The 23982-nt window shown below is 36.5% G+C and overlaps 1 protein-coding gene across 4 annotated transcripts in view; it reads right to left on the bottom strand.

Annotated features, from left to right (window-relative positions):
• ZNF385D (zinc finger protein 385D) overlaps positions 1-23982 on the bottom strand; it is an 817460-nt gene that overhangs the window by 15343 nt on the left and 778135 nt on the right. The gene's annotated exons all lie outside the window — the stretch shown is intronic.

Here is a 23982-nt window from a genome sequence, read left to right on the forward strand (position 1 = left end):
TCACATCATTTGAAGAGTTTGATGACCACGAAAGCGTTGATGCACTGTAACCCCACAACCCTTCTGGCTCCAAAGTCTGATTCTAAATCTGGAGAGGTCAACATCTAAAGTGAAACTACCTTGTCCTAACTCTCTTGGGTATACACAGCTCTCATTCCAAACATGCCAATTACCATGATGTTAGCAATGTTTGCCATATCCAACAGCAAATTGCAAATCAGCCCTATGCTTATATCCTTTCTATTCTTATGCTATTTTTTCTGTCTCCCGGTTGGCTGGTTCTTAACCTCTTGTTCAAAATATTCTCAGGCTGTCTCTCCAGCTACAGCTGCTCTTGGAACTGTTTCTCATTCCATATGCTGCTGTGGTCACTATCTAATGCCACACTGAAAAGTTCATGATAAATGGATTGGGCAGTGGCTATAAAGGACAGTGGTCTGCCTGCAATGAAGTGTTGTCCTCATAAACGCTTATTTCTTGTTAGCTCATATCATCAAGAGTTGACTGCAGTTACAGAATGCCTTTTAACTTGGGTATCCCCTTTGATCCAGATATAGGGGTGAGAATATACATGAGATTGCGTATGGCTTCTTTCCCAAATATGGCATCAGAAACACTAGTCAATAAGCAAAGAAATGGGCTCTCGTTGAAGGCTGTTGTATAAAACAATTCATCTGGATCTTATTTCCTTTACCTGACACTTGACACATTCTTAATTACTCATTTAACTGCTAAGATCATCAAGCAAACCTCCTTCAGTGTCATGCAGAATATCCACCAACATGTAAAGGAAAAAATCATACTGTTGATTAATCTCTCATGGCTGGAGAAAAATAAATAAAATTACTCTAACATCAAGTTTTGTCACCAGAATACATTTACTCCCTTGAACACTGAATGGTCCATTTCCTGATTAGTTTTTACTGATTTGCCTACTAAGGTACCAATATTAAAATATCAGGTAATAGCCAGAAAATATTTCTGAGAACATAGATATGGCAAAAAACACAATGACTACTTTAAGATAGTCTAGTAGCTATTCACTGCTCCCAATAAACCACAAATGATTGTTTGAAAGCATGTGCATGTGTGTCTGTGAATAAATAACAAATGGTCCACTAATTTGCTGTTTTACATGCATAATTTTATTTAACCTTCACACAAACTTGTGAAAATAAGGAAATGCCAGAAGTTAAGGAAATTTCCCACGGTCGCACAAGTAGTATATGGTGAGCCATGGCAGAGTGTTTCATGGAACAAAGAAATCAGGGATTTTGAAAAAAAAAATGTTTTGAAAGATACTCTTGGCCGTGATTGTGATTCTCCATAGTAAGGTCACAAACAGCAGTGGGCTAAAACCATTAAATTGTCTTATCATCAGCTCTATGGGAAGTGACAACCATAAATATAGATATATTTAAGCTTAGTATGGCTCATACTGGAGCCAGAGTATGATATTGTAGGTATTTATTTCATTTAAATTATGTAAGGATATCCCAAGAAATTCTCTAACAACTTCTCCTCTGGACTGACAATGTTTATTTTATGCTTTAATCTAAAAATTGTACATAGCATAGATCATAGTAATCCTAAACCAAGTTCCCTATTTACAGCAAAATTCATAACAAAAGTATACAATAAACAAAACCATGGATCTTCCAACCCCTGTGACAACTACATTAGTGTCTTTCCCAACCCCAGAGGATAATGTACATTTATACCAAAGACGCCACAAGATTAGAGACGCCAGATTCTCTATGCCTAGAGCTTAGTGAAGTATTAACATTTCTTAAGGCAAGTCCCTTGCATGAGACAGGCTTAGGGGAATTAGTATCAAAACACTTAACTTCCCAGAGCTTTTACATTGTTGCATCCTTTAGACCACATAGCTGAGCACAGAGCTGTTATTTTATCAAGTTTGCAGTTAATTTGAAATAATACAAACAGAAATTTTTCATTTTAAATTTAATGCATAGATCTTGAGTCCATAAAGGTAGGATTACTATTAATTTATAACAAGACATGGATTTTTCACTTACTGTTCATTTATCAGTGGTGAAGGGGACTTTTTTTAATGAAAAAAGTAAGATAAACATATTTTAAGATAATGTGGTATTCAAAGAGAATCAACTATTTTACACATTGCATAGAAAATTACATATGTCAAAGAGATTTTGCTTAATATGGTACATTAAATTACCAATTACACATAGTTCTTATCCACTTGTTAAAAAAGAATCTTAAATTGGTGATCATGATAATAGCATATGCTCTTGATATGATGTGATGAGAATTACCTCTGTGAGCTTCCTCCTCAAAACTCATAACTCCTGTCTAACCATGAGAAAAGCATAAAACAAACGTGAATTTAAGGACATTCTATAAAATTCGTGACCAATCGTCCTCAAAACTGTCAAGGTCATCAAAACAGGGAAAGTCTGGGAAACTCTAACAGTCCAGATGAGACCAAGGAGACATGATGACTAAATATAATGTGGTACTCTGATCAGGATCCTGAGGCAAAAGACAAGGACATTAGGTAAAACTTAGGAAATCTGAATATAGTATGGACTTAATAATAATGTATCAATATTGTTTCATTAGTTGTGATAAATGCACCACAGTAATATAAGATGTTAACAATAGGGAAACTGGATACAGGGTATATGGGAACCTTCTAGAATATTCTTGCACCTTTTCTGTAAATCTAAAACTATTCTAAAATTAAAAGTTTATTAAATTTAAGAAAAATGGAATTATAAATAGTTAACAAATAACGCATCATTTCAGCTACTTTGTAGAATCATAGTCAGAAGGGATCTTACTGGTTTCATAGTATAACTTTCTTGGTTTTTAGATTAGGAAATTTCAGTAAATTTTTTCAAGGTTACATAGTACTCTAGGGTATAAACTGGTACTTAACATCGCATCTCCCAATTCCAAATTCAGTGCTTGTGATCCTACATTGCAATGACTCATGTATTCAAATTCATTCCATCAATATTTATTAAGCAGTTATTTTGTGATAGGTTCTATATTAAGTCACTGAGGATGAAAAGGTCAATAAACATCCATTATGTACTAAGTGGTTTATGAGAGATCCCATAATGACTTGAAATAATAATAACAGACTTAACAATCCTTAATCAGTTTTGTTCATTGCTATATCCTTGCACTTACACTTGGTATGAAAAAGGCACTCAAAAATATTTATTGAAAGAAAATAAAGAATGAATTAACAACAATTATAGCTAATGATTGTAGACACTTTTAAAGTGTTTACAGGTATTAACTCATTCAATCCTCATAAAAACCTAAGAGGGGCATACCACTTTTATCCCCTATCTTAGAGAATAAATTGAGGTAGGAAGAGATTCGGGAACCTGCCCAATGCCAGAGCTGCGAGCTATAGTGCAATGATTTGAACTCAGACGGTCTGGCTCAGAAGCACAGGTTCTTCATTTATTTTTTTTTACTGATAAAATTTTGAGTTTTTCATAAAAGAACTGACCATCTCCCCTTTCAGTTAATTCAAGTTGGTCATGATTTATTACACATGTTTGAAGATAGTATCTTAATTTGACTTTAAAAGAAACTAAACATGGTCCAAGCTAGAGTCAATCATGTACATCTAATCACCCATTTATGTTAAAGTATTAAGTTCCTGGAATCCATTTAGGAGGAGGGGAGGAAAAAAAACCCTATAGCTCTCAAATAACCTCTTGTGCAAAATCATAAGAGTAACGCACAGGCCTTCCTTAATGCACCTTTTTCTTTTGTTTTTTTTTTTTTTCAAAAGATGAGAAACTAGAATAATGATTTACTTTTCTTAATGTTTCTCAAAGGTGGATTCAGATTTCTTTGCACTATTCAGCCAATGACCCTCTAGGAACAATATATGTGACAGGGAGTCGAAAATAATGGGTGCAGTTCAGTGGGAAGAGAAAGGCTTGAGATAGTTTGGGTTTGCATTTCTGCACTATTTTTCTGCCAGCACCCTGTAGCAAATATTCATTACTGCAACTGTCGCCATTTGGCTTTGGCATCAAAAAGATTGCTAATACTTTGTGGGGCTTTCGTTGAGAATGAAAAGAAACTTATCAGTATTGAGAGTGAGTGGCCCTCGTCCTTATAAAAAACATCATAAATCCTTTTTTAAAAAAATCCATTAAAGCATAAGAAAATATTCCAGAAAATATCAACAATTTGAATTCCAGATAATAAAGTAGAGCACCCAAGTTACATGGTCTGGGTAAGAAATTTATTCTCCTAGTTATAGATCTCATAACCCAAGTGGGAGAACCAGAGGTGAGTTATTTAAGTTTCTTTCCAGGTAACACGAATTAATATTACACCCCAAAGATGCTCATTGTGTTTTCCTGTGGATTGAAGACTTAGAATTATATACAATTTATTTCCTTCTTCCCTGCATGAATTTAAGTCTCACCCAGGCTTGCTAGCAAGGGAGCAGAACAGCTGCTTCCTCTTAAATATGCTGATATTCTGAAGTAAAAAAAGGAGCTTCGTGACAAAAAAAATCACAAGTTTTTAGAAATTATTACGGGTGGTTTCTTTCCTAAGGATTTTATTTAATTTAACCAACATTCATTGAGCACAGTACCAGACTCATAGACATCGGCAAGAATGGCTGTTGCACTGGACTCTGTCCTTTTGAGAGTTCCGCATATCACGAGCCACTGAAACCAAAGTCTATTTTTGTATTTTTTAATCTTGTAAAAAAGTTTTTAGAGAGTTCTATAACCAATTGAGCAAATGGGAATTATAGGAATGGGAGATGAGAGCTGAACTGGGTGCCGCAAAGGCCACAGTATAGAGTCTGATGGTTCACAAGTTTGTGTTTGTGTGTATATATGTTTATGATTGTCTGTCCCTATGTGTGTCTGTGTGTGTGTATATGTCTATATGTGTGCATGTGTGGCTACGTGTGTCTAGAGGTGGGAGAAGATCACAGCCTCTATCGTAATCCAGAGAAGGAGGTTTGATTGTTCAAACTTGGCTACCTCAAATCGCCAAAATGTGTGTCTAAGCAAAGTCCCCAGAAAATATTCCCCTCTTCCCCTCTGCTATGGTGGTATAGGCAGTGCTTCAAACTGCCCGGGTATCCTGAGTCCACAAAATGAGGTTGGGGATAAGGACACCTCCTCCAGCAGGCAACTTGATTTGGGTGGGTCCAGTCACCACCCAAAAGTTCTGGCTTTGGGAACAGCTTCTGCCCTGTCCCTGCAGATCTGTGTTACCACTTGGTAGGGCTGACTCAGACGAGTGGATTCCTCATCCTCCAGGTCATAGGGAGATCCCTGGGGTACTGACGATGGGGCTGCTAGGTGAAGCTTGAGGTATAACTTGTAAATATTTAGCTGGATGGCACATGGTCTCCATTTGTACTTCTGTCTTGGCCCTGAGACTTTTGGGGTGGGCCTGATTGAACTCTCATGTGTCAGACTCTGTGCTAATCACTGGGGGTGAAGAAATAAACAGCACATAATTTGTATACTAAAGCGTGATAGGCTCTAACACGATGAGAGCGGAGGGAACAATGGATTCACTCTCCTTAAGGAGGATCAGCAGGAGGAGGTGTCATGAGAAAATATTAGAAAAATAAGCTGTACATCAAACTCCGATTTTATCACACCTCCAATGGTCTGTAACTTGGAGGTGCCATGCAAAAAGTGATCCACTATACTTTTTTTTTTTTGGTGAGGAAGATTAGCCCTGAGCTAACATCTGTTGCCAATCCTCCTCTTTTTTGCTGAGGAAGATCAGCCCTGGGCCAACATCTGTGCCCATCTTCCTCCACTTTATATGGGATGCTGCCACAGCATGGCTTGACAAGCGGTGCGGAGGTCTGTGCCCGGGATCTGACCCTGTGAACCCCAGGCTGCCGAAGCGGTGCCCAAACTTAACCACTATGCCACCGGGCTATCAGGTGGCACATTCAGTCCTAGAAATATCTGAATGATACTCATAATGTCCTAAGGGATCAGGTGAGCAATTCTTTCTACCTTTGCATCATTTGAACTAGATTTGCCACGTCTTGAATGTATTAGAAATTATAGAAAGGCAAGAGATTTCAAAAGCTTAGAAAACAAAAATATTGAACTGCAACTTTTGAGATGCTTCCCCAAACTGCCCAATCTATGATCTGTTTGAGGCAATTACACCAGGAGTAGATTCATACACAGTGATAAGTGTTATCTGTTGAATTCACTTTGTGCCATGTATACCACATGCATATTAGAAGATAAATTATTCTGAGGAAAAGTATTTGAGACAGTGCTATTTAAAAAAAGGTGATTCAACTTTTTAATTTCCCTCTTAAATCCAGGACCCATTAGTTTCACTGGCATTGGCCATTTTTTAGGAGGATCGTGTGACTTGAGAAGGTCATGTTGGATTAACTTTCATGTCATAGGATAATTTACCAGAAATTTTAGCTATTCCTATCACTGACTAAAATTTGGGGGTAAGAAAGCGAGAGAATCAAGTTGCCAGGTTAGCTTATGGTTGCAGAAGCCCTCAGAAGGAGGCGATGATCAGGACCAGGTCAAAGAAGGCTTGACTTGGGTCAGGCAATTGATAGTGGAGCTAATGAGAAGGAGAAGGGGCAGGAGGATCAGACCAAGCAGGAGAGAGATCAGAGGCTCCTGAAGCACAAAGCCTTAGCAGGAATTGTCCAGTCCTCTGGGGATTTAGGCAGGATCCAACAGTTGGCCAAGCAAAGCTGAGATCTTCATATCTTTAAGCCTTACATCTCCGAAATGTCCCTCAAAATGGACCCCTCTAGTTTGAACTGGAATTCCACCAAGTAAAAGCAGGCATAAAACTAGGCAACAGTCACACACACACTCCCCTCAACACACACATACACCAGCCAACAAGAAAAGGCAGAAGATGTGAATGAGTGAAGCAGGGCGATTGACAATGATAGTCTTAGCAACTGTGGTCAACTGGAGAGCACACAGCTCCACACCAAAGGAGTAATTCATTGTACCACTCTAGTCAGTTCCTGTCACTGTAGAAATACAGGTCCAGTTTTACCAGACGCTTTGATTATTATTTTGATAGAAGCAAAACGTTTATGTAAAATTTCCAAATTTTAAATGTTAGCAACTGTGTGTGTGTGTGTAAAATCCTGTGTGGGCCAAAATCTTCTCTGTGTTCTATGTGAGCCATGGGCTGCCAGTTTTGGAAGGTACTCTAGGGTCACTGTGCCTGTGTTCCCAAACACTGCTCATTTCCACAATGGTTCAGAAACTCTGGTCATCTGGCTTGACCTTCTCCCTCAGAAGGCAAGGTCTCTATTTTAAGGAGAGATAAGCTGATTGGAGTTAGTCTTATTTTTTTCTTGACAAGATAATTTGCTCTTGTGCCTTTCTTTTGAATCCACAAGAAGGGACTCATTCTAGGGCAGAAGCCTTGGCATGTCTTGTCAGCCACACGTAAGGGTTCCTAACTTAATCTCCCAATGATGTTTTTGGTTGGTAACAGTCACCTCAGCAATCTCTTTCTATGTCTTATCATGTTGGAGCCTTAGTTTCTGAAAGTCAGTGGGGATTCTATTCCCTATTCCTATAGTACAAAATCCACAACACAACTACAACAGAGCTTGTGCATATTTGGTACTTGATAAATATAGAGGCTGTTGTCAACAAATTTGTTCTGTTAGGCATTTGCTTTTCTTTCAAAAGTTGAGGTCGTATTCCCATAAGGCACTAGACTGAAAATTGGCATAGCAATATAAAGAGCAGAGCTCTGACCTGATAACTTAGGTTTTCATTCTTAATCCTTCTCATTTGATAATTTTTAAAATGCTGTTTCTTTTCACTCTATTTTCTCTAAGCTCTTTTGGCTCTCACATCCAACAATGATGGGGCCAAGATGTTGGAAACTTGCATGAATCAAAAATAATCCTGTTATTGTAAACTAGTGATTCCAAAACTTCAGTATACATCAGAATCACCTGGAAGGTTGATAAAGCACAGATTGTTGATTTCTACCTCCAGAGTTTATGATTCACGGGTCTGGGTTAGGGCCTGGATAGCTGCATTTCTAACAGATGCCCAGATGGTGCTGTTGCTGGTCTGAGGGCAACACTTCAAGAACCACCACTGACAGATCTGCCAATTAGTTTCTGGTCTAGCTTAACTGGTCTCAACTTCGAGCTCTAACATCGCTTAAATAGAAAGTCACGAATATAAAAAAGGAAAACGAGGGATCGGGTGACCACTGTCCTGTTTTGCCTGTGACTAAGGGAGTTCCTGAAACATGGGACTTTCAGCACTAATTCAGGAAAAATCCCCAGCAAGTCAGGACAAGTTGATCACCCTACAAGGGAATTCGGAATAAATTAGGAAACAATTCTTTAAAAAATATTACCTAAGCAAGCAATGAACATTTCTATTGAAAGATGCATTTTTTTTGAGACATATAGGATAATGAATGAGGGAGGATGGAGACACATTCAGATGCTTGAAGCAGAGAAAAAGAACTATGGGGCTTAATTAACCTTCCATTTAGCAGCTAAACCAGGAATTCTTTGTAAGAATATAGTCTTCTCTCCATAATTTAGAGTCTGTATGTTTCCAAGGGAATTCCTTTCCTATACTGCTCACAGAATGTATGTTTCGTCCCTTCCAAATGTAAATAAATCCAAAGTAACTTAATTCAAAATTAAGTTAATCAGAAGGCAGGCCTACTAGGCCGTGCTGGAGTTAATTGAGTGGGTCTGGCCACTGTACATACAATTGATGAGCACCAAGTAGAAGTGGTGACTTTTGTTGGAATTTGTGAACTTTCTGATAAATATTAAAAAAAGGGAAAGAAAGGGGAAGACAAAAAGAGAATCAATTTATTTCAAAGCTATTTTAAGTGACTTGAATGCCACTAGATTAGGAAGCTGCCTTTTCAGGCCTCAAATAGAGATTTTTTTTTTCCATCAGTAAAGCAGAAGAAAAAAATCTTTCCAAATCTATGAATGGTAGTTCCCCCGTTCCAAGAGCTTTCAGAGAGAAAAAAGCACTGCGTGCCACAGGAACAGCTCCCGTTTCATCAATGAGAAGACCTGTGTATTGAAAAACTCGATTTAAATCCGGCAAAAAGTCAATGTGTGGTTTTTCAGCAACTGCCTTTGGTAGTTCATCTGTTTAATATATATAGCAGTAGTCTTCTTCCTTTTTGTCATGTGCTTAGGCTAAAAGTAAGGGTTTACCTTGCGTCCTTAAGTTCCATAATATCTAACTATTAAGAATTATGACATGATAAGTCATGAATCTTGAAAGCTTTTACTAATTGAAATTGAACACAAAGTGAGGGAGAGTGTGTCTTCTGCCTAGTGAATTTAGAATGCGTAGAGAACTGAGGACATGGAGATAGTCATGCCAAGCCATTTAGGATACAAATCTTAGCTGTAGAATCCTGTTAGGCAGCCCATATAACAAAAAGGAAGTAATAATTGTCAGCTCTTCAATTTTTTTGTACCATGGAGCTGTCTTGAAGATAAGAAACAAGCTCTCATAATGGATGGCACAATGATAAAATATTTAGTGCGGATATGACTTACAACATTATCCCATCTGGTTTCAGGCATTGTATTGTGTGTCAGAGTTACTTAGTAGTTTTCATTACAGTGTTAATGTTTCATACATTAACTATGCAGAAAATGTTTTAATCACCAGAAAGATAACCATGATGTAACTGATATGCACCTTGCCACAATCCATTTCTCAGACATCTGGATTAAGGGATTTTTTTCAAATTTCAGGGGGCCAGAAAAAGAGTTTTCAGGGAGTAAGTTCCACTGGACAAATCATGGGAAATGGTTGGCAAAAATGAAAGAGATATAGAAAAAAAGACGACCTTTAAAGAAATTGAGAAAACATGTTAGACCTATTTATTTATTTAGTTTTTTGCTGAGGAAGATTCACCCTGAGCTAACATCTGTTGCCAATCTTCCTATATTTTGTATGTGGGCTGCCGCCATAGCATGGCCACTGATGAGTGGTGTAGGTCCACGCCCGGGGAACTGAACCCAGGTCGCCAAAGCAGAATGTGCCGAGCTTAACCACTAGGTCACCGGGGCTGGTCCGTTATACATATTTTTTAATGACAACTTTTCAAGAACTGCTAAGCATTCTATTTAAACTGTAAACTGTGTTGTCTCAAGATTCAAACTACCAGTCATTTTGCCCAAAATAGTAATTTATCATGATTTTTCCCTCTACAGGAAGGGGAACAAGAGGGACATCATCATATAAAACAATCACTTTTTGATAGAATTTCTCTCTTCAAAGTAGTTGTTTTCATTTAATATATTTCAGCCAAGAAAATTTTTAAGAGTTGGAGGACACATAAAAATTAGGGAAAATGTGCACATCAACATAGAACAGGAGAAATCAGAATTCTACTCATTATTTACAGAAAGGTTGGCTGCTGAAAAATTAATAGAACTGCTTGGAAAATGGTAAAATTCTGGAGCAAACGCCTCTCTTACCCAGCAAAGCCAACAGACCTATTTCTAAGATGGTAAGATTCCCTTTTCAACTACAGAAATTACATAAACCAAATTTTCATGAAATCCCAGATATAAAATTCTCTCTCCTATTATTTCAATAAACTATTGCACTGTTTCAGAAATTCTAAGCTACAGTGGACTGCCTCTTGCACAATAATTCACCACATCATGTATTCTTATTTTGGTTTTGAGAATACATTCATTGTAGTTGTATCATCATTTCATCAAAAAACTAATTGAAACACTAAAAATATGTCAATCTCTCTTTTGTCTAAATGATGCAGAATAACCATTTTGATCCTTAGGCCGCATTTAGGAGACTAGTTATTTTGGCATTATTTAAATAGCTTCAATTTGAAGCTATTTTTTTTTTTATTTTAAGTATAAACTTAGGAAAAAAAGACTTCTTCTTGGTTAGCTCTATCAACCAAGATTTAACTCAATACTTGAAGATAAATATATTTTTTAAGGTAGAGCTGTGCTAGTAAAGGATATACTGTCTGAGAATTAATATCAAAATAAATTTGTATTATCTTTGACAGTTAGTACTGGCCATTCTGATCCTGTAGAATGCTAAATATTTTTATAGCTACAAAACGATAGAAATCTAGTCCCATGCGATCTGACCTCTCAAAGGATGATGGTATTTCTGTTCCATTTCACCCTTTGGAATCTCACTTCATGAGTCAAATCAGAATACCATATTAGAGACCATTTTCTAGGAATAGAAGTTCTGATATTTCATCACTAATTCAGATAAAATAATTTTAAACTATAATTCTTAATCAAGTCATAAAAAAAGTTATTATTTTATTTAGGACACATTTTTATAGCTGTTTTTAATTATCACTATTTCTGTTACTATTAATCAAAACCCAACTGAAAATTAAAATTAGAAGCCAGCACTTTGGGTAAACCACTTTGCTTTATAGATCACTTTTTAAAAATGAATTTTCTTGAGATAGAAGGTTTTCTTGTTTGTGTATCCTGTTTTCTGTAAACCTGTTTTAAATCAACATTAGGTTCTTTTGAAGGTGTTTCTCTGGAAATGGAAAAGCCTTACTGCGATGTTGACTAGTTTTGTTCACATTCTTACTGGCAGGCTCCTCTTGCTTGGGGAGGAAGCCAGGCCAAGAATCCTAATGGTTCAGGGCTGGATGTGGGGAGTCAAAAGTCTGAGAAGACAGGGAGTGTGCGAGGCAGAGACCACATCCAAGCCTGGCACTTGAAAGGCTGCTGCCAAGCAGTCAAGATGACAGCCAGGTCACGACAGCCAATTCACAGTGCTGGGGAGAGAAGTCAGAGCCAGAAGGCAAGCTGGGTGAAGATTTTCATGAAATCCCAGGGTATCTGAGGACACAGCTTGAGACCATGGCAGACAGACAAAGTGGTGACCTTGTCAGGTTATTTTTAGCACGAAGGCCTTACCTCTTGGACAGCCCTGTCATCGTTTTACTGAGGAAGGAGTACTCACGGCCACTACCTGCACCTCCCAGAGAAGGAGAGAAGCGGCAAAGGAGGAGATGGTAGCTGTGTGTCCAGAGACTTTGGGCTTTATGCCCCTGGATCATTCTAGTGGAAACTGGAATGCGCAGGCAGGACAGCATGGGGCTGGTGCTCAAACTCCTTTCTTTTCTCCTCTTTTTCTCAACTTGCCTACTCCCTACCTCATCAAAAATAAAATAACAATATAAGTAAATAAATTAATTAAATAACACAGGTATGTCTGTATTTCTCTCTTTGAAATTTCAATTTGCTCCCTTAAGCTACCTCTCATTGAGAACATTTCTAGAGAAAGCAAATTAAAAACTTTCCAGATTGGCTGGGGAAAAAAGAAAGAAAGAAAGAAAAGGGACCAAGGATTGGGCAAGTCGGCTAACAGAGTTGAGTTGTTCGATCTGCTTCAGTGAAATCATCTTTCCTCAGAAGCTCATCCAGAGAATATCACTGCCTAGGCCTAGCTTTATAAAAATACAATGCTTTTTACCAAAATTGAAGCCCCCCAAAAATTCACATAGATAATTTAAGTGTACAGATACTTCTAAGTGTTGGGGGAATTCTTGAAGAATGCTTAGACATTGAAAAAAATAATATATTTTATTTCCACACAACACCTGATATAATTTTTAGCATTGCAATGCCATAATTTCAGTAGTCATTTGCTTTTACTTAACATTTCATAAAAATTCCACTGTGACCTAACCTTCAAAATACAATTCCAAAGCCAGTAAATGTCTCTTCTCTGCTGATTTGTCACTCTGGGTTAATACATCTTTCCTCCGACTGGAAGTTTAATTAACTTAAGTTGAATAGATCTGAATGAAATAGAAATTATTTGTATTTGCTTAATTTCTAACTCTGTTTTTTGCAAGATAAGAGAGAACTAGAAAGAAAAGAAGAGAGACATGTGTCTTATTTGCCCTCATAAATTACAGATTTTATAGGGAAAGAACTTTTGTGAGCTTCTCTTCATAAAGGATATTTTTATCAGTCAGTCCAGATGGATCAATACGATGAACCAATCCATAGGATTTGGATGAAAGTCTTCTCTTTCGATCTTTGAAGATCTCATCATCACAGATGCTCCATTTCTCTTTTTTTTTTTTATAATTTTTATTTATTTATTTTTTCCCCCAAAGCCCCAGTAGACAGTTGCATGTCATAGTTGCACAGCCTTCTAGTTGCTGTATGTGGGACACAGCCTCAGCATGGCCTGAGAAGCAGTGTGTCGGTGCTCGCCTGGGATCCAAACCCCGGCCACCAGCAGCGGAGCGCGCGCACTTAACCGCTAAGCCATGGGGCCGGCCCTCCATTTCTCTTGAAAGATATAGCTTGTTAAGATTTCTGAGATGTTAATGGAAAAGGTGCCATCAGATATGATGATTTATGAATTCTGATGTGAATATTACTGAAACCCGCAAATGAATGGTAAATGCCAAAGAAGTCTACAGCTGATTTTCAAGATATATGTTATACAATATACTCAAAATGATAGATAATGCATCACTCAAAATGAGATAAAGACTGCTTCTTCAACTACTTTAATGTCTCATTATTTTTTGCTATTTTAAATTCTGCATGATATAGAGTGGCTCTATAGTTAGTCCAAATACCTACCTGTCTAGTTTTATAAATCCTTATTCTAAATGTCATTACTGTTACATGAACCAGCTATCGGGTAGAGCAATGCATTCTCTCAGAGGTAAACCTAAATAATTACAAAACTAAACAAATGTAAGATAAAGAAAATTTAAAAGATGCAAGATAATAGTAATGTCCCACATTTATTTAGTCCTTTTTAGTTTTCAATAAATTTTGTAGACACTTCTCCCTTTTTATCTTTAACACAATACCGTGAGATAGACATTAGAGTTCTTATTTCATAAAAGAGAAAACTGGCTTATTGATATAAAGTCACTTGCTAGAACCATATAGCTATTATCAGTACCAAGATTTTTTAGGGTTTATTGTTGCCACCTGGTAGAAAATATTATCTTTGATCATTAAGAGTTAAGTGTAAAAAAATTACATAATATCAATAGGACTTTGCAGAATCATATAGTGATAACTTCTTATTTCTACAAAAATATTATTGCTAAGACAATGTGTATGACTAGAACACAATATATATTTAATTTTGAACTAATTTTATACTACTTAGAATAGAGACATTCATATTAAACATTTTTGTGTAGTAATATTACTATATGATTTAAATTTAATGAACCATGTCAGATTTTCAATACCTACTTATATTTGTTAAAGTTTCTAGCCTAATTTTAGAAATTTTAATCATTTAAAACATAAAGAGACTAATATATCCTTTTAAAATAGGGGTTAGATCACATCTCTCTTCTCAAACTACCACAACAGCTCCCTATTTCACCTCAAGTAAAATCCAATGTCCAACTGAAAGCTTTCCCCATTAGATCAGGAACAAGGCAAGGATGTCCCTCTCACCATTGCTATTCAACATGAAAGTTCCAGCCAGGACTACTAAGCAAGAAAAAGAAATAAAAGATATCCAGATTGGAAAGAAAGAAGTAAAACTATCTCTATTCGAAGATGACATGATCTTATATACAGAAAACCCTAAAGAATCTACTAAAAAAAATTAGAGCTAATAAACGAGTTGAGCAAAATTGCAGAATACAAGATCAATGTACAAACATCACTCGTATGTCCATACACTAGCAACAAACAATCTGAAAATAAAATTAAGAAAACAATTTGATTTACCATAGCATGAAAAAGAATAAAATACTTAGACATAAATGTAACCAATGAAGTGCAAGACTTGCACACTGAAAACTACAAGACATTGCTGAAGGAAGTTTTAAAACACCTAAATAAATGGAAAAACATTTATTTGATTTCAAAACTTACTAAAAAGCTACAGTAATCAAAACTGTGGCAAAAGGACAGACAGGCATATAGATCAAAGGAATAAAACGTCGAGTCCAGAAATCAACTGATACATCTAGGGCCAACTGATGGACAAGAGTGACAGATCATTCAATGAGGAAAGAATAGTCTCTTCAATAAATGGTCCTGGGACAAATGGATATCCATATGTAAAAGAATGAAGTTGGATCCCTGCCTCATACCATACACCACTCTAAATGGATCAACAACCTAAAGGTAAAAGCTAAAATTATAAAACTCTTATAAGAAAACATAATTGTAAATATTTGTGATATTGGATTAGGCAATGTTTTCTTCAAAATGATACTAAAAGCACAAGGACCAAAAGAAAAAATAGATAAGCTGGACTTCATCAAAACTAAAAACTTTTGTATGTCAAAGACACTATCAAAAAAGTGATAAAAACAACCCACAGAATGGGAGAAAATATTTGCAAATCATATATCTGATAAGGGTCTAGTGTCCATAATATATAAATAACTCCTACAGCTCAACAACAAAAAGACAAACAGCCCAATTAAAAAGTGGAAAAAAGATCTGAACAGACTTTTCTCCAAATAAGACATACGAATGGCCAATAAACACATGGAAACATGTTCAACATCATTAATCATTAGAGAAATGCAGATCAAAACCACAATGAGATATCCTTTCACATCCACTAGGATGGCTACAATAATGATGGAAAATTAAATTAAAAAACCCAGAAAATACAAGTGTTAGCAAGCATGTGGAGAAATTGGAACTCTCATACATTGCTAGTGGGAATATAAAATGGTGTAGTGTCTGTGGAAAAGTTTGATAGTTTCTCAAAAAGTTAAATATAGAATTAACATATGACTCAGTAATTCCACTTCTAAGTATATACCCAAGATAAATGAAAATATATTTTTACACACAAACTTGTAAATGAATGCTCATAGCAGCACTTCATAATTGGGAAAATATGGAAACAATCCAAGTGTTCATCAATTAATGAATGGATACACAAATGTGGTATGCCCATACAATGGAATATTATTCAGCCATATAAAGAAATGAAGTACTGATACACATCACAATATGGATGAATCTTGACAGTATTATGCTAAGTGAAAGAGGTCAGTCACAAAAGACCACATATTGAATAATTCCATTTACCAGAATGGCCAAATCCACAGAGACACAAAGTAGATTAATGGTTGCCAGGGAATGGAAGAAAAGAGGAATTAGGAGGTACAGGGTTTCTTTTGGTGGTGATGGAAATGTTTCTGGAATTGGTTGTAATGGTCATACAACATTGTGAATATACTAAAAACCTCTAGATTGTACACTTTGGAAAGGGTAAAATAGTGAACTATGTTAAGTGAGTTTTATCTCGATAAAAAAATTATTTTGAAAGCTGATGTCCTTGCAACGGCCAGAAGGCCTAATGTGGTCTGTTCCTCCACTGCCTATCTGACTTTGTCTTTTTCTACCCTCTCTCTTGTTCCATCTGGAACAACCACACTGCACTGGCCTCTTGCTCCTCTTCAAGAACTCCAAGCATGCTTGGAGAAACTCAGAAACTTTGAGTTTGCTGTTCCATCTATCCAGAATACTCTTCCCCAGATAGTCACACTACTCATCTCCTCCCCATCTTTAAGTCTGTATCATCTTCTCAGGGAGGCTTTATCTTACCACCCTGGATCAAACTGTATCCCTCAATCCAGGCCTGTAATTCCTCTTTTTCCATAGAATTTATCACATTCAAATATGCTACAAAATATATGATAGCTTAAGAGGTGTTTATTATTAGTCTCCCCTCAGTGGAATGTAAACTCTATAAGGGCAGGGGTTTTTAGTGTTTTGTACTCCGCTGATTCTTAGCATCTAGAATTGTATCTGAAACATAATAGAGTCCCAATAAATATTTCGTGAATGAATGAACAAACAAAACAGCCCAGGAAATAAAATGATGCTTGGAAAATGCAGAGTGAATAGTAGGAGGAGGCAAAGAAAGACCCAAGATCAGTATGTGATTGCATTTGTGTGGAAATCATTTTTTAATCTCTTTAAAATTTCTGCTTTCTTTGGTTCAAGTGTGATTTAATCACGTGTTTTAAAAAAAGTGGTTAAGATTTTTTAAAATGAAGAACCTTGTTACATGATTTCTGAGGTCCCTTCCAGCTCTAAAATAATATGATGCTCTGAAAAACAGGATGTTTATAAAAACTCAGCTGTAAGATCCACAGAGTTTCTAAAGAAATGATTAATAAGTTAATTTGAGAATTACACACAAGTAATTCTTCAGTAGCCCTTCTGTTACCAAAGGCCAACAGCTAAATTAGAGAGGGACAATTATTTTCTGCATTCGGGAAGTTATGCCAGGAATCAGATCAAGCATTATTGCCATACCTTCTGTTTTTTTCTTTTCCATTCTGCTAGGTCAGGAAGAAAGGGATGATATAGTCCAGAAAAGAAAGTTTCTGAGACTCTTGGGATAAAAAAAACCAAACAACTAAACTTGAAGCAGCTGAAAAAGAGATTAAGAGAAAAGCTAGTAATGAAAAAAAAAAAAGGCTATAGGAAAATGTGAAACTCTCGAGCATCAAGTAGTTGTGTATAACTTAGCAAATGTGACTTCATGCTAAGAAACATATCGAGGTTCTCTCTTTAAAATCATAGGTTAAAATATGAAAAAAAGGGGCCGACCCCGTGGCATAGTGGTTATGTTCAGTGTGCTCTGCTTCAGCAGCCTGGGTTTGTGGGTTCCCATCCTGGGTATGGACCTACACCCCTCGTCAGCCATGCTGTGGCAGCAACCCATATACAAAATACAGGAAGACTAGCAACAGATGTGAGTTCAGGGAGAATCTTCCTCAGAAAAAAAAATACATATATAAAAAAAAGTTTACTTTTACTAAATATGATGGTTCCTTAAATTTATTTTAAACCTAAATTAATTTTACATATATTATTAAGACTATAATAGTTATAATTTATGCTTATCCATTGCATATGTTTTGTTCTTTTTTACAGAAACACCATCATTGAGTAAAAACACACATTGATACTTTTTTCCAGTTATTTAATTCTATGAGGAGCCTACCTGCCAAGAGTATCAACCTAGGGAAACTTGACAAACCACTTTTGACCTGATAGCTGAGAACAAATAGTCTCAAATCTAATAGCCAAGAAGTTGGTGCAGCCACTTTGGAAAACATGTTGACACAGTTCCTCAAAAGGGTAAACATAGAGTTACCATATGACCCAGCAATTTCTATCCTATGCAATTCCACACATACCTAAGAGAAAGGAAAACATATGTCCACACAGAAACTTGCACACAAATGTTCATAGCAGCGTTATTCATAATACTCAAAAAGTAGAAAAATCCAAATATCCATCAACTGACAAAAGGAAAAATAAAATGTGGTATATCCATATAATGGATACTTATTCTACCCTAAAGAGGAATGAAGTCATGAGACATGCCACATGTTGAATAAACCTTGAAAACATTATGTTATATAAAAGAAATCAGCCATGAAATACCAGGTATTATGTGATTCCATTTATATGAAATACCCAGCATAGGCAAACCTACAAAGGCAGAAAGTATGTTAGTGGTTGCCAGGGGAGAGAGGATTGGGGGAGTAATGGAGAGTGACTACTAATGAGCATGGGGTTTCTTTTGAGAGTTCTAAAATTGTGATAAGTGCACAATTCTGTGAATATACTAAAAGCCATGGAATTGTACACTTTAAATGAGCGAATTGTATGGTATGTGGATTATATCACAATAAAGCAGTTATTAAACAAAAGTAATAAACTGTGAAAATTCCTCTTAAATTCTAGCTCCTTCATTTCTGGCATACTATGAGGAAGCATGACCAAATGCTGACTCCTGCCACCTGTGAGGATAAGATGGGAGCCCAGGTTATATTAACTCTTATGTTGGTGCAGCAGTGGCTTGCAGGAGGATCAAGAGCGGGCAGGGCCCTTGTGCTACTTATGCCTTCAGGTTGCTCTCTTGGGAGGTTGAGCCATATAAACCCACACATGCAAATGGGGTGATAGTCTTCATGTATCTCAAGCCAAAAAGAACCTCCAAAAGACAACTATAATCACTCCTCTGCTAAAAACCTTGCAGAACAAAATCTAAACTACTCTGTATAATATACCACTATGGCCCTTGAAAGCTCTCTAGCCTCAGTTCCAGCTCCTCACCCACACACTACATGTTAATCCCATCAAACTATCCTCCAAATGCTATGCTCTTTCCTAGCTTTGTGTGAGCTCTTTGGCCAAGGCCCAGCACAAAATGCCATTGTAGAAGTTCAGTGATTACTTCTCCATAAGCTTATAACATCTTTTCTATATTCCTATTTGGGTACTAATCATGTTACGATAATTATTTTTTAAGTTAATGATCTTTTCCCTAGACTGTGAGTTTCGCAAGGGCAATATCTGGCACATGGTAAGTGCTTCAATAAAGTACTTATTATTTGGCTGGATGGATGAATGATTGAATCCAGTGTTGCATTTAACTATCTCTGCTTGACATCTCTGTCAAGGGAAGCAGGGGGAGGGTGGAACGAAACAAGACTTTATAAATGAAATGTGAGTTTAAAGTGATTTAAATGGTGTGGGCAATCATAAATTAAATGAGTAGACAATGGTGTGGAATAAGGACAAGATTAACAGTCAGGACATGTTTTACTCTCAGTGAGTTCTCAATCCCCTCAAGAGAGCATTCCATCACGCTAAGTATATTTTATTTTTAAACAACAGTGCCCATAAACACAAGTCAACTACCTCATCTAGTGCTCACCCAATGCACCCTAATCTATTGTATTGCTTGATGAAAAATGGAAGAGGTTGGGCATTCAAGAGAGATGGAATGTCTGCACCAAACTGCCACCTCTCTAAGATATGTTCAAGGGTAACTATGATAATACCCAATTTTCACCACAGGTGAAGACTTTAGAACCCAACTCCCATGTAAGATGGGATTCCACTCTCTAATTTTGGGAATATGAAAATCGGTTGCAGGTCCTGGACCTACCACTTACAACTCACAGTGCTGCTTTGCAGCCTCAGCTGCAACAAGCATCGGCCCACATCACTAATATTATTGGCTGCTGCTAAATCACCTGTCAAATTTTCTGAATTCTTAGTCAATTAACTCTGAATATTAAGCTTGGTCTTTGTGCCCACGTTTCTGTTGATGCTGTTCACATAGGATTCTCCAGAGACTCAGGCCTCCTAAGTTTCATGCTCGAATGCTCTTTTGGAAAACTATCTTTTTTTTTTTTTTCCAGTGCTAGACAAAATAAAATTCAAATATAGTTTAATGTTGTATGCATTAGCTTGCATGAACGACTGATGTAAATTTGGAGCAGAGTGTTTTGGTTTCTATATCTGCCTGAAATTCAGATGTCCCAGCCTAATGCTCTGCATAACTATTTCATAGATATCAGATCATGTGAGAAATAGTGTAGAGAGTCATAAAGCAGTTGGTGGATATTGAGTACTTATCATTTAACTTTGCTCATACCAGATAATATTCAGTATAAGCCTTTAACAACATGCTTTTAAATTGTGTACTTCAATGGGGACGAAAGGAATAAAGCAATTGATTTTTCTTTAAAATATTATATTCCATGCAGCTTGAAGCTACAACGAATGGGTCCTTTAATAAACAAACAAGTGTTTACATGTGTGGTCTTTGTGCTCTGTGCGTAAGAAGTAATATTTGATATCATTTTCTATCAACTACAAAAATTTTTAAAGAAAGAAGATACAACAAAGGTACCCATTAGAGCAGCTGTAATCTAAAATTGATGGTATTCTAATTTGATATAGAGTCACGATGTAGAAATTTGTAAAGATAAGAGCAATTAATAAAGGCAACTGGATTTGTGATCTAGTTCCTGAAAGACTCGACTCATCTTTCTGTTATGAAAAAAATATGAAATTGATTGCCTTAATAATATCTAAGATTTGTTTAGCTCTCTACAATTTGCTAAATGCTTTACATCCATTCATTCTCACAAAATTCTTTACAACCAGAGCAGGCACTATTTTTGCTTCTTCTAAAATGTGGAAACAAAAGTTCGGAGACTTGCACTAGCTCTTTTGAAGACATAAGCTCTGTGTTGGAGCGCCAAGACCACCGTGTACCTCTTCCATCACGTATGGTATCTTAGGGAATTGAGGTGAGGAAAGGATGTAAAATGGAAGAAGACTCTCTGCCTTCCATCTTTTAAAATCATTTTCAAGTTTTAGTTTTTCCTCTTTGGTCTCCACATTTTAAATGACATGTGAATTTTTTAGTTTTAAAACTCCTCTTTGAAATTAAATTTTAATTTTGAGGAAGACAATTTAAGAGAGCAATTCTAGTAAACATGTTATAAATTCACATTATTCCTGTTGGCCAAATGTTAAATAGCAACTTAATTGCCTTCAAATTTACACAGCAAGTAGTCAGGCCTCCAGCCAGTTGAAATCACACACTCCCAACTTGTAGCTGTACATTTCAAACGTTCACGGAAGGGAGTCGGAGCTCTTCTGAGAGCGTGCTCCCTGGATAGCTGCAAACGTCCAGTAGAGCTGCTTGCTGGTGCAAACTGGGACAAAAACACATCTGCAGCTATATTAAAGTATTTTTAACCTCTGAACACTTACTACTCCCTATGACTTTTTAGTTCTTAGCATTAACAGATAATACACCACGTAGATACGTGGTGTATAGCAGTTGCTGAATAAATATTTTATGAGTGAGCTAATTTTTTTGGTTGCTTATAACATTTTTATAGCTAAAATTTGACAGTCTGGCACACTATCTACATGTACAATAGCAGCAACAACAATAACAATCAACAACAAATCCCTTGGACTAGAAATTCCAGAGCGCCCCATAGTGGCTTAGTGGTAGGAACTGTCATATTCAAATCTAAACACATGTTCTACTTTTAATTTAATCTCTTTTTTTTTCCTAGAGGTAAGGTGCAAGAATTCTCTGGTACTTAAGATTTCTCAGGCGATAATGTTGTGAGGCAGGATTTAGTTTCCAGAGGAAAAGTTGTACAATGAGATCTAGAGCAGTTGTTATGGAACCAACTGGAAGAGACAGAGAGATTTACCTCAGAGCTGATCCCAACGCCTAGGATGCTTGCTTGCAATTAAATAAGTCGAGTCAAGAGAAGAAATTTAACTTATAAGTAGAGATAGATAGATAGGTAGATATATAAATAGCTAAATATTATTTTAAAAGTAAAAAGTAAACATTAAAATATGTGTAACATTATGCTAGAAGTAAATAGCAATTTTTAGGAGGCTATGGATAAAAACATAATGCAAGCAAGGGACAAAATAAATTAAAATAAATTTTAAGTGCTATAATGTTTGAATTATATAAGGTCATATAAGGTTATAATTACATATTATAATTATGATATAATTATAATTATGTATTATATATTATAAATAATTATATAATTTATATAATATACAACATATAACTATATATAATTACATATAATAATAATATAATGTTTTACACGGTAAGCTAAAAAGATAAGCAGGCAAGCCCAAGTAAAACAATCTTTAAAACATTTTTTGATGAAAAAAAATATACAGACTTAAAAGATTAAAAAAGTAGACAAAGCTACAATAATATTAAGGGTAATACATATAATTTTATTAATCTAGGTAATTAAAATAGTAAATATACAAAAAATAAAATAGATTAAGAGGAAAAATAAAGTAAAACACAAAATACTCAATAATATAACAAGATTACAAAACATTACACATAATGTGATCCCATTTTTATTAAAAATACATCCCAGAGGGCCAGCCCGATGGCATAGTGGTTAAGTTCACACATTCTGCTTTGGCAGCCCGGGGTTCACAGGTTCGGATCCTGGGCACAAACCTACACACCGCCCATCAAGCCATGCTGTAGTGGTGTCCCACATATAAAATAGAGGAAGATAGGTAACGGATGTTAGCGTCACCGACACAGATGTCAGCTCAGGGACAATCTTCCTCAAGCAAAAAGAGGAAGATAGGTAATGGATGTTAGTGTCACCGACTAGGAACCTTGAGAAACTCAAAAGTGGGTTTGGAAGCAATTAACTGTTTTTCCAAGTTGTTTCTTTTCCTGTTAAGGAGATGTAACCACCAACCATCCTGAAACTGACCAAGCCTCACCCTTAAGAGCTATGCCCATGACCTTTGCCTTATTTTTAATGCAAAGATCTCTCCAGGAGGAGCTTAGGCCTTATTATGTGGAAGCGTGTTCTCCAACTGAGCCTGTGCAAGTGAATACCCGCCTCTCCCTTTTGAATATTCATTCCCCAACCAAATAAAAGTTCCTGCTTCCCTTTGCTCAGGGATGCCATGACTATGGAAATGATTCCTCATGGCCTCCTATTTGCTGTAAATACACTTTACTTTGTGAGACAACTTCCACTGGTGTAGAGTCTTATTTAACTCACCAGGAGGTGAGCCCAGTTGGTTTGGTAACGTTAGCTCAGGGCCAATCTTCCCCACCAGAAAAAAAAATACATCCCATACGTTTTTAAATGGAGACTAGAAGGAAATATAAATGATTGACGCAGTCTCTTTCTGTATTAAAATACATATCCAATTTATTGCTTTCACAACTAGAAAAAATACTAATTCATTAAAATAATGAAGATACAGAGAGCATGGGCAGTGGCTCAGCAAGGCAGTTACCCAAAGGTCAGTGGCTGAGCCCCACACAGAAGGGCACCATGTAGGAGCCCATGTAGTCCTGAGGGCACCCTCAGAGCTGAATGCCACAGTGGAGTGAGGAGCAGCTAAGCCCCTTCAGACCCCGCCTTAAAGACACAGCTCTCTATAACAGCTGGCTAGTTTTTTCTCACCCATGGCTCCAAACACACTAGCCTTCTTCATAGATGTCTACAGATATGAAAAGATGCCTGTTTTCAGATGGTTACGTGACAGCCCAAATATCTGGGAACCAGGAAAACCAGATCTGAGGTCTCTCACTTTTCAGTGACAGATCTTAC

The sequence above is a fragment of the Ceratotherium simum genome, chromosome 5 (assembly GCF_057802395.1).
Source record: "Ceratotherium simum simum isolate JZ-2026a chromosome 5, ASM5780239v1, whole genome shotgun sequence".
NCBI lineage: Eukaryota > Metazoa > Chordata > Mammalia > Perissodactyla > Rhinocerotidae > Ceratotherium > Ceratotherium simum.